At 48.9% G+C, this 11,572-nt stretch overlaps 2 non-coding genes across 2 annotated transcripts; both read left to right on the top strand.

The window, feature by feature from the left end:
* Window positions 1–10,735: 10,735 nt before the first annotated feature.
* Window positions 10,736–10,808, top strand: TRNAF-GAA (transfer RNA phenylalanine (anticodon GAA)). The gene has a single exon. It is a non-coding gene; the product is annotated as a tRNA-Phe (tRNA).
* A 381-nt stretch (window positions 10,809–11,189) lies between these two features.
* On the top strand, window positions 11,190–11,261 carry TRNAA-CGC (transfer RNA alanine (anticodon CGC)). Its single transcript has one exon. It is a non-coding gene; the product is annotated as a tRNA-Ala (tRNA).
* Window positions 11,262–11,572: the final 311 nt, after the last annotated feature.

Below are 11,572 nucleotides of genomic sequence, written 5' to 3'. Positions count from 1 at the left end.
ATTGTCAATCCAGCATCTTTCCTCAGTGAAACCACGGGAGAACCGGTATCACATGACTGCCTGGAAACAATTGAAGCGGTCTATTCCAGCTGACCAGATCTAAAAGAGGAGCCGCTGGAAGATGCTGAAGATTCCTGGTACACAGACAGAAGCAGCTTTGTTCCACAAGGCGTCCAAAGAGCAGGGTATGTGGTAACCACTGCAGATCAGGTAAGAGAGTCCAAAGCCCTTGCCCTGAATACCTCAGCACAAAAAGCAGAAATAATAGCTTTAACCCGAGTGTTGGAGCTAGCCAAAGACAAGAAGATTAATATCTGGACGGACTCCAAATACACTTTTGGGGTAGTCCATACCCATGGAGCCATATGGAAAGAAAGGGGACTCCTATCCACCCAAGGGAAACATATAAAACATGCTGAAGAAATTCTTAAGCTCCTGGAAGCAGTACAGCTGCCCAAAAAAGTGGCTATCATACACTGCAAAGCTCATCAAAAAAGAAATATGGCTCAGGAACTGGGCAATGCTATGGCGGACTGTGAAGCCAAAAAAAGCAGCTGAGAGAGGTGAATTAGAGGTGCAGTCTTTGGTCCCAGACGGTAAAATACAAATTGCTTGTGAACCCAGGTATTCCAAAGAGGATCGGAAATTAGTTGAAGACTTAGGTGGAAAAATAGAGAAGGGTGGGTGGGCAAAGACTCCACAGGGCAAAATAATAATCCCATTTGCATTATTGTGGGCCATAGTTATAGCAGAACACAGAAAATCCCACTGGGGAGCTGAGGCATTGTATAAATACGTAAATCGGTGCATAGTTGCCCGGAACCTCTACTCCACTGTTAAACAAGCGACACAGCAGTGTGAAATATGTTTCCAAATAATCCTAAGGTAAGCCCTAAAGACCAACCCAGACAAATAGGGAAAGGAAACTATCCAGGGCAGCAGTGGCAAATTGATTTCTCAGAACTCCCAAGAAAAGGGGGGTTCTGATATCTGTTGGTTCTAACAGACACCTTTTCAGGCTGGCCAGAAGCATTCCCTTGCTGAACCAATAAGGTTAGGGAGGTAACTAAAGCACTTCTACAAGAAACAGTACCAAGATTCAGGATTCCTGCAACAATTTCCTCAGATAGAGGACCCCATTTTCTTGCAAAAATTGTTCAACAAGTTAGTAAACTCTTGGGAATAGATTGGCAGTTACATACGTCATATAGGCCACAAGCGAGTGGTCAAGCGGAACAGATGAATCACTTAATTAAGTTACAGATTGTAAAACTAGGGCAGGAGGCCAGATTATCTTGGCCACAATCATTATCTTTGGCACTCCTGAAGATTAGAACTAAGCCCAGAACTAAAGAAGAGTTGAGCCCTTTTGAGATATTGTACGGGAGGCCCTATATCGTACAGGCGGGAATATCAACTCAGATTGGGGATGAAACATTATCTGAGTATGTAATAAGCCTGCAAAAACAACTTCAAGAGATAGAGAAACTGGTCTTAGGAACCAGAGCCCGAGGTCTTGATGGACCGGTGCATGATATTAAGCCTGGTGATTATGTGTATGTGAAGTCCTTTACAGATCCACCTCTGGAACCGAAGTGGGAGGGCCCCTTCCAGGTGCTGCTGACATCCCATACAGCGATCAAGATGAAAGAACAGACCTCATGGGTACATCACGCCAGAGTGAAGAAAGCCCCTAAGCCACAATGGAAATCGACACCTATGGGACCATTGAAGCGTCTCATCCAAAAACGATGATAGGGGTTCTTATGACTCTGCTGAGCGGTAACTTAATAAGTGCTTGGGAGTGGCCTTGGACAAATGCTTATTTTAGGTATACGGAAAATGCGGGAAAGGATCTAAAAGGGATGAATTTGGCAACTGTTGTAATACATAATGATGAAACATAATGAACCACTTTTAAAAAGCAAAAGAATTTGCTTAGGGGAAAGAAAAGGGGGGAATTGATACAGGGAAATAACCATCTGCCTTTTGACCACTTAAATGTTTAATAATTCTGTTGGCCCTGTTTGCTCTTTGGAGGCTCGCTTGCCGGGGCCTGGCGCCTGTGGCATCTGTCAAGGGTTAAGCTTATCCGGGACTGGTATTCCTCAAGGACTGACATGCCAGACAAAGGGAGTGATAAGGGGAACTGCAATGCTAGTCTTCCCACAGAACTTGTTAGGACTTGTTAGAAACTGCTGAAATCACCAAGTAAGAAGAGAGCATGCATGAATGACTAAAGTTCACTAGAAGACAAAAGAAGAAGAGGAAGATAAGACCCCTGAAGAAGTAAACGACCACCGGAGACAGGTCTGAGCCTGTGCAAGATGACATAAACGTTTTAGAATGGCTGACACAAGCTTTTGAACTAACCCTGCCCCAACTTATACATATGAATATTTTGTATTGTGTGACCCTGTGAATATGTATGCCCTGGTGTAATAAATATCTGGCTGCTTGCTGAGACAGTGTGCAAGCTTTGAGAAGAAATCCCCTTGCACCCCGGTGCTGGAATAAACATGCCTGCTTTATAACTCACTCTCCGAGTTGTAAAGTTTGTTCTGCATGTCAGCAGAGTGGGCCAAAAAAACCCTTCTAGATTTCAAAGAGAAGAAATGCCAAGCTGTCGTGGTTTAACCCCAGCCAGCAACTAAGCACCACGCAGCCACTCACTCACTCCCCCCCCATCCAGTGGGATGGGGGAGAAAATCAGGAAAAGAAGTAAAACTCCTGGGTTGAGATAAGAACGATTTAATAGAACAGAAAAGAAGAGACTAATAATGATAATGATAACACTAATAAAATGACAACAGTAGTAATAAAAGGATTGAAATGTACAAATGATGTGCAGGGCAATTGCTCACCACCCGCCGACCGACACCCAGCCAGTCCCCGAGCAGCGAATCCCTGCCCCCCCCTTCCCAGTTCCTAAACTAGATGGGACGTCACATGGTATGGAATACACTGTTGGCCAGTTTGGGTCAGGTGCCCTGGCTGGGCATGAGAAGCTGAAAAATCCTTGACTGTAGTCTAAACACTACTGAGCAACAACTGAAAACATCAGTGTTATCAACATTCTTCACATACTGAACTCAAAACATAGCACTGTACCAGCTACTAGTAAGACAGTTAACTACATCCCAGCTGAAACCAGGACAGTATCCACCCCTTATTCTATACTATTGACGACATGCTCAGTTCCCATACCTTTAGTTACATTCTGATCAATCATCACCACCTTTCCATCCCTTTGAGACATATGAATAATGATATATATATATATATAAGTATACACACACAGAGATATCAGTTCTTTAGTTCTTTATGTTCATAAAATGTTTGTTGAGTTCATTTAGTTTCTGACTCTGGGCTCCATCTGTCATACCAGTCTGTCTGAGCAGGAAGGATGATGCAAAGTCCTCTCAGTCGGTAGAGCAGAATTGGGCTTCAGTGCGGTGTGACGAGCAGGTGACATTTGGCGCAGCAGGAGGATGGTGTGCACCGTTGGATTGTTGCATGCTGGAGTCAGTTCTGGATCCACCTCTACTGCGCTTTGCTCAGTTTTATCACAGTTCTTTCTTGCTTGATCCAAGTGATTCTTACTATAGTACTATGGATATAGCATATAACAATTATAGTAATGATAACATACAGTAGCAGGATTATATAGCAACTAATATCATACAGTTTAATTCTGGCTATTTTCACCTAAAATCAAATCCCCTTGAGGCACACATCGGACTTCCCCATCTTTTCGCATCACCCACCAAGTGCACCCAGGCCCTTGAGCAAAAGCAATCCCACGAATGGGTTTACCTTTGCCTGAGGCAGGAGTAACCCAGACTGTTTTCCCTAACATGTTTTTCATGTGCACTACAGGGACTTTATCCCCTTCTACAGTATGTAAAAATTCTGACTGGGCAGGGCCACTCCGATTGGCAGATCCTCTGGTGTTGACTAACCAGGTGGCTTTTGCTAAATGTGTATCCCAATGTTTGAAAGTTCCGCCCCCCATTGCTCTCAATGTAGTCTTTAACAGTCCATTGTATCGCTCAATTTTCCCAGAGGCTGGTGCATGATAGGGGATATGATACACCCACTCAATGCCGTGCTCTTTGGCCCAGGTGTCTATGAGGTTGTTTCGGAAATGAGTCCCATTGTCTGACTCAATTCTTTCTGGGGTGCCATGTCGCCACAAGACCTGCTTCTCAAGGCCCAGGATAGTGTTCCGGGCAGTGGCATGGGGTACAGAATATGTTTCCAGCCATCCGGTGGTTGCTTCCACCATTGTAAGCACATAGCGCTTGCCTTGGCGAGTTTGTGGGAGTGTGATATAGTCAATCTGCCAGGCTTCCCCAAATTTATATTTCAGCCATCGCCCTCCATACCACAGGGGCTTTAACCGCTTGGCTTGCTTAATTGCAGCACATGTTTCACAGTCATGGATAACCTGCGCGATAGTGTCCATGGTCAGGTCCACCCCTCGATCTCGAGCCCATCTATATGTTGCATCTCTTCCCTGATGGCCTGAAGTATCATGGGCCCATCGAGCCATAAATAGCTCACCCTTATGTTGCCAGTCCAGGTCCACCTGAGACACTTCAATCTTGGCAGCCTGATCCACCTGTTCGTTGTTTCGATGTTCTTCAGTGGCCCGACCCTTGGGTACGTGAGCATCTACATGACGTACTTTTACAACCAGATTCTCTAGCCGGGACGCAATATCTTGCCACAGCGTGGCAGCCCAAATGGGTTTACCTCTGCGCTGCCAGTTGCTCTGCTTCCATTGCTGTAACCACCCCCACAGGGCATTTGCCACCATCCATGAGTCAGTATAGAGATAGAGCACTGGCCACTTTTCTCTTTCAGCAATATCTAACGCTAGCTGGATGGCTTTCACCTCTGCAAACTGACTCGATTCACCCTCTCCTTCAGCAGTTTCTGCAACTTGTCGTGTAGGACTCCATACAGCAGCTTTCCACCTTCGATGCTTTCCCACAATGCGACAGGATCCGTCAGTGAACAGGGCATATTGCCTCTCATTCTCTGGCAGTTTATTATACAGCGGGGCTTCTTCAGCACGTGCCACCTCCTCCTCTGGTGACATTCCAAAATCTTTGCCTTCTGGCCAGTCCGTGATTACTTCTAAAATTCCTGGGCGACTGGGGTTTCCTATGCGAGCCCGTTGTGTGATCAGTGCGATCCACTTACTCCACGTGGCGTCAGTCGCGTGATGTGTAGAGGAGACCCTCCCTTTGAACATCCAGCCCAGCACTGGCAGTCGGGGTGCTAAGAGGAGCTGTGTCTCAGTACCAACCACTTCTGAGGCAGCTCGAACTCCTTCATACGCTGCCAATATCTCTTTTTCAGTTGGAGTATAGCGAGCCTCAGATCCTCGATATCCGCGACTCCAAAACCCCAGGGGTCGGCCTCGGGTCTCCCCAGGTGCTTTCTGCCAGAGGCTCCAGGTAGGGCCATTCTCCCCAGCTGCAGTATAGAGCACATTTTTAACATCTTGTCCTGTCTGGACTGGTCCAAGGGCTACGGCATGAACAATCTCCCGTTTAATTTGTTCAAAGGCTTGTTGTTGTTCAGGGCCCCATTTAAAATCATTCTTCTTCCGGGTCACTTGATAGAGAGGGCTTACAATCAAACTGTAATTTGGAATATGCATTCTCCAAAACCCCACGACACCTAAGAAGGCCTGTGTGTCCTTTTTATTAGTCGGGGGAGACATAGCTGCTATTTTATTAATCACATCCATTGGGATCTGACGACGTCCATCTTGCCATTTTATTCCCAAAAACTGGATCTCCTGTGCAGGTCCCTTGACCTTACTTTCTTTGATGGCAAAACCGGCTTTCTGAAGGATTTGGATTATTTTCTTCCCTTTCTCAAAGACTTCTTCTGCTGTGTTGCCCCATACGATGATGTCATCAATGTATTGCAGGTGTTCCGGAGCTTCACCTTTTTCCAGTGCAGTCTGGATTAGTCCATGGCAAATGGTGGGGCTGTGTTTCCACCCCTGGGGCAATCGATTCCAAGTGTACTGGACACCTCTCCAAGTAAAGGCAAATTGTGGACGACACTCTGCTGCTAGAGGGATTGAGAAAAACGCATTAGCAATGTCAATTGTGGCATACCACTTGGCTGCCTTTGACTCTAGCTCGTATTGAAGTTCTAGCATATCTGGAACGGCAGCACTCAGCGGTGGTAACTTCATTCAGGCCGCGATAGTCAACTGTTAGTCTCCACTCCCCATTAGACTTCCGCACTGGCCATATGGGACTATTAAAGGGTGAGCGGGTTTTGCTGATCACTCCTTGGCTCTCCAGTTGGCGAATCAACTTGTGGATGGGAATCAGAGAGTCTCGGTTGGTGCGATATTGCCGCCGGTGCACCGTCGTGGTAGCAATTGGCACTTGTTGTTCTTCAACCTTGAGCAACCCCACAATCGAAGGGTCTTGAGAGAGACCAGGCAGGGTAGACAGCTGTTCAGTGCCCTCCGTCTCCAAGGCAGCTATACCAAAAGCCCATCTATACCCCTTCGGGTCCTTAAAATACCCCCTCCTGAGATAGTCTATGCCAAGGATACACGGAGCCTCTGGACCAGTCACAATGGGGTGTTTCTGCCATTCATTTCCAGTTAGGCTTACTTCAGCTTCCAATACAGTTAATTCTTGGGATCCCCCTGTCACACCAGAAATACAAATGGATTCTGTCCCTTTATAACTTGATGGCATTAGAGTGCACTGTGCGCCGGTGTCTACTAGAGCTTTATACTCCTGTGGGTCTGACGTGCCAGGCCATCGAATCCACACAGTCCAATAGACCCGGTTATCCCTTTCCTCCACCTGGCTGGAGGCAGGGCCCCTCTAATTCTGGTTACAGTATTCAGTATTCACTTCTTGTAAAATTGGCTCAGAAGTCCCTTCAAGAGGATCGGAAATGAAATCAGCCCTTCTACTCTGTTTGGAAACTGGAGCGGCATTTTTCCTGGAAGAATCCCCTTTTGTGGCGGTTTTTCCTTGCAGTTCACGTACCCGTGCATTTAGGACCGAGGTAGGTTTTCCGTCCCATTTCCTCATGTCCTCTCCCTGATCACATAGGTAAAACCACAGGGCACCTCGCGGTGTGTACCTTCTATATTCTCTCTCTTGGGAAGAGGAGTGCTCACTCCTAATAGCTGAGACATTGGTCCTTACACATGTGGAGTAGGACATATCCTCTTTGATTTGTTGGACATCCTCGGACAGCTTCTCCACAGCTGCAATGCAGGCTTGTAGGGAGGAGGAGAGATTTTCTTCGTATTGACGGAGTTGGCGAGCCACTTCCCCCACTGTCGGTGCCTCTTCATCCTTCCAGGCCATTATTGCCAATGCGTTGGCATAGGATGATGGTGCGCTCCGTACAAACTTCCGCCACATGGGTCGTGTGCATTGGACTTCGTCTGGATCTTTGGGTAATTGTGGGTTGTCCGGGTCATGATGGATCGTCTCTAGCACAGCTAATTCCCTCAGATATTGAATACCTTTTTCCATGGTGGTCCACTTGCTTGATTGACATATAACATCTTCCTTAAAGGGGTACCTTTCCTTCACACTTGACAGGAGTCGCCTCCAGAGGCTGATGGCTTGTGTCCCTCTTCCAATTGCCTTGTCAATGCCACCTTCCCTGGCAAGCGATCCCAGCTGCTTGGCTTCCCTACCTTCTAATTCCAAGCTATTAGCCCCATTGTCCCAGCATCAGAGGAGCCAGGTGATAATATGCTCACCTATACGGCGGCCAAAGTCTTTTCGCAGATCCCGCAGCTCACTCAAGGATAGGGACCGGGTTATTACCTCTGGTTCTGCCTCTTCCTCCGGTTCCCGTGATGACCCTGGTTCACCTTCATCCTTCGCTAAGCGAACTGATTTTTTTGTATCTTTCTTTTTCTGTACGGGGGCAACTGATGCTGGTGCAGGTTGGTCCGCTGGTTCAGTTGCAGTATCGCTCACTGGGTTTTGGATAACCGCAGTGTCTGTCACCGAGGTTTGGGTAGCAGCAGTGCTCGTCGCTGGGGCTGGAGGGACTGCAGTGCCCATTGCTGAGGTTTTGGTGGCTGCTGTACTCATTGCCGGGGCTGGAGGGGCTGCAGTGCCTGTTGTTGAGGTTTGGGTAGCCCGAGTTCTCGTCGCCGGGGCTGGAGGGGTCACGGTGCCTGTCGCCAAGGTCTGGGTGCCTGCAATGCTCCTTGCCGGGGCTGGAGGGGCCGCAGCGCCCGTTGCCAAGGTTTGGGTGGCCGCGGTGCTCACCATTTTGTTGTTAGGTCCAGAGACTTTCTCTTCCCCTTGAGGGTACTGAGTGGTGTCAAACAGGGCTCGATAGGCATGGGCCAGGCCCCAGCACGTTGCAGTGATTTGTATCTCTCTGGAGCTGCCGGGGTGACAGCATACCTTTTCCAAATATTTTACTAGTTCTTCTGGATCGTGCACTTGTTCAGGGGTGAATTTCCAAAACGTCGGAGGTGCCCACTTTTCTAGGTATTTGCCCATACTACCCCACACACCCTGCCACTCATAATTATCCAGCCTTGGGGCACATCTCTGGGTGATCTTCTTAAATAGCTGTTTAACCTTAAACGAGAGCTGAACCACATTCAGAAGTATGCTAATTCCTAGCAGTAGGGCTAGGACCGTGCTAGTCCCAACATTCCAGGAGTATTCAAATTTTTCAAAATTCTCAAACACCATTGTAACTGGACCGAAGGAGAAAGGAGAGGGGAAGAAAGGTACCCCACCCATAGACTGGTTTTCCATGGAGGAAAGGTAAATGGTATAATTATTAATAGTTTCCCACAGATGGCTCCCGCAGTATAAAGGTGACAATGCTAAGTGCAAATACCGGATTAATCCCACAGCTGATGACTTTATCATACCATAAACCAGAGTTATACCATACATCAAAGCGAAAACCTTAATCCACCTCCCACGGATGATAAGCAGTAGAAGAGGAACTACATACAGCAAGCGAGGTGATACATAACAGAGCCTTAAAAACCAGAGCAACAACTCTAAGAATGCATAAATCAACATAATGAATGCTTAGGACAAATTTGTTTTAACAAGCTCTGGTCAGGTTTGTCGTTATCTCAACCCTTCGTGCCCCACGTTGGGCGCCAAACGGACTGTCGTGGTTTAACCCCAGCCAGCAACTAAGCACCATGCAGCCACTCACTCACTCCCCCCCCATCCAGTGGGATGGGGGAGAAAATCAGGAAAAGAAGTAAAACTCCTGGGTTGAGATAAGAACGATTTAATAGAACAGAAAAGAAGAGACTAATAATGATAATGATAACACTAATAAAATGACAACAGTAGTAATAAAAGGATTGAAATGTACAAATGATGCGCAGGGCAATTGCTCACCACCCGCCGACCGACACCCAGCCAGTCCCCGAGCGGCGAATCCCTGCCCCCCCCTTCCCAGTTCCTAAACTAGATGGGACGTCACATGGTATGGAATACACTGTTGGCCAGTTTGGGTCAGGTGCCCTGGCTGGGCATGAGAAGCTGAAAAATCCTTGACTGTAGTCTAAACACTACTGAGCAACAGCTGAAAACATCAGTGTTATCAACATTCTTCACATACTGAACTCAAAACATAGCACTGTACCAGCTACTAGTAAGACAGTTAACTACATCCCAGCTGAAACCAGGACACAAGCCCTACCCCTGGGGTGCCCCTAAAAGGCCCTGGGGGTCATGGTGGACAACAAGCTGCACATGAGTCAGCAGTGAGCCCCTGTGGCCAAGAAGGCCAAGAGCAGCCTGCCTGTATGAAGAGAAGCATGGCCAGGAGACGAGGGGGAGGGATTCTTCCCCTCCATTCACTGCTTGCTAGACCACATGCACAGCCCTGCACTGAGTTTGGGGCCTCCTGCCCCCAGCACAGGAAAGACATTGATCAACGGGAGCAAGTTCAGTGAAGGGGCACCAATACAGTCAGGTGTGGCGGGGTGTGCACGGGGCTGGAGAACTTTCCACCTGAGGAAAGGCTGAGGGAACACTGTTCAGTACGGAGATGAGATGGCTTTGGGAAACTTCATGGGAGCATTTCAGTACCTATCAGGCAGTTAAGAAAACAGAGCCAGGCTCTTCATCGTGGTGCATGGTGGGAAAAGGAGAGGCAAGGGACAAAAGTTGAAAGAATGTTCAGGCAGGAGGTGAGGTCCATGAGGTCATAACCATAAGGTCACTTACGCACTGGAAGAGGTTGCCCTGAGAGGTTGTGCAGTTCCAATCCTTGGAGGTTTTCAAGCCTTCTCTCCCCCTAAATATGGTCTCCAAACGTTGAACAGAACACTCTTGCTCGTGCAAGAAGGAAGCAAAAGCCTAAGGCAGCAGCAAAAGCTCTGCCTCCCCTGGGCCCTCTCTTCCCTATGAGAGAGGTCTTCCACCAACCCCACCCTTCTTCCACCTTCAGCTTTGGCAGCTGCCTGTGCCTGGCCTGCCCACTTGCCTTCACCACTCACCTTTGTAACTGAGGCCCGACACATATCTTGGCACTCCCACTGTAAGCTGGCACCCACCCCACACCTGGAGTCTACCTGGCCATGGAGGCAGGGAGAGGCCAGGTCCCCTCTGCCCGACACTGGGCACAGCTTTTCTCTGGGAATGTCCCCAAGGAGCTCTCTTTATGTGTGTGTCAGCCTGTGGCCTGGCAGAGGAACTGGGACAAGGGCTGCTGGGGCAGGGCTGAAGTAGCTCAGCTGGGAGAGCGTTAGACTGAAGATCTAAAGGTCCCTGGTTCAACCCCGGGCTTCAGCAACGATTTTCTCCTGTAGATTTTTGCAGAGACTGCCTGCCTGCCTTCTTCCAGCCTGCCGTGGCCCAACTTGCTCCTTCACCTCTTGCCAGAGCACTGCCCGTGCACTGTAGCTGCAGATCTGCAGGTTAGAATGAGCCTTCCTCTTGCACTGCAAGCCCCCAGCCTTCCCCTGGACAGGACTCTCCATTCAGTGCTTCTTTGGGGTGGTCTCCAGCCATCCCTCCTTCCCTGCTCCACAGCACTTGGCATCTCTCCTTTGAGGGGGTCTCTGCAAAGACCCTGTCTCTCTCCTCTTTGCCATTCTCGATGGTGCACAGACTGTTCCCCTTGTCATAGACACATCACAGGAGAAGAGCGTCTCTCCTACTAGCAGGCATCAAGGGGATGTAGCTCAGTGGAAGAGCGCCCGCTTCGCATGTGGGAGGTCCTGGGTTCAATCCCTGGCATCTCCAGGGGTGGTGCTTTTGCCCTGACTGCCCAGCCTCAGGCAGGTGTGGGCTGGAGCTTGGGCACTGCTCCTCTCCAGGCCCTGTGGGCCTGCCCTGCCCACCAAGGGCTTGGCTGTGAGCTGGGCAGGGCTGTGGGACTCTCAGCTGGAGTCTTCCTTCCACCATCGCCACTGGCTTGAGCAGACCCTCAGCTCAGGGAACCTGGATCTGCTGAGGTCAGGCATAGCCCTGCAGAGGTGGGACTGGTGGGGCCGGTGCCCACCTCTTGCTCCTGGGGTGTGTGGTGACTCCGTCCACCCTGTGCTGGTAGGATC

Source organism: Haliaeetus albicilla, chromosome 30 (genome assembly GCF_947461875.1).
Source record: "Haliaeetus albicilla chromosome 30, bHalAlb1.1, whole genome shotgun sequence".
Lineage (NCBI taxonomy): Eukaryota > Metazoa > Chordata > Aves > Accipitriformes > Accipitridae > Haliaeetus > Haliaeetus albicilla.
The sequence above is the reverse complement of the archived record's forward strand: the minus strand, read 5'-3'. Positions and strand labels throughout refer to the sequence as shown.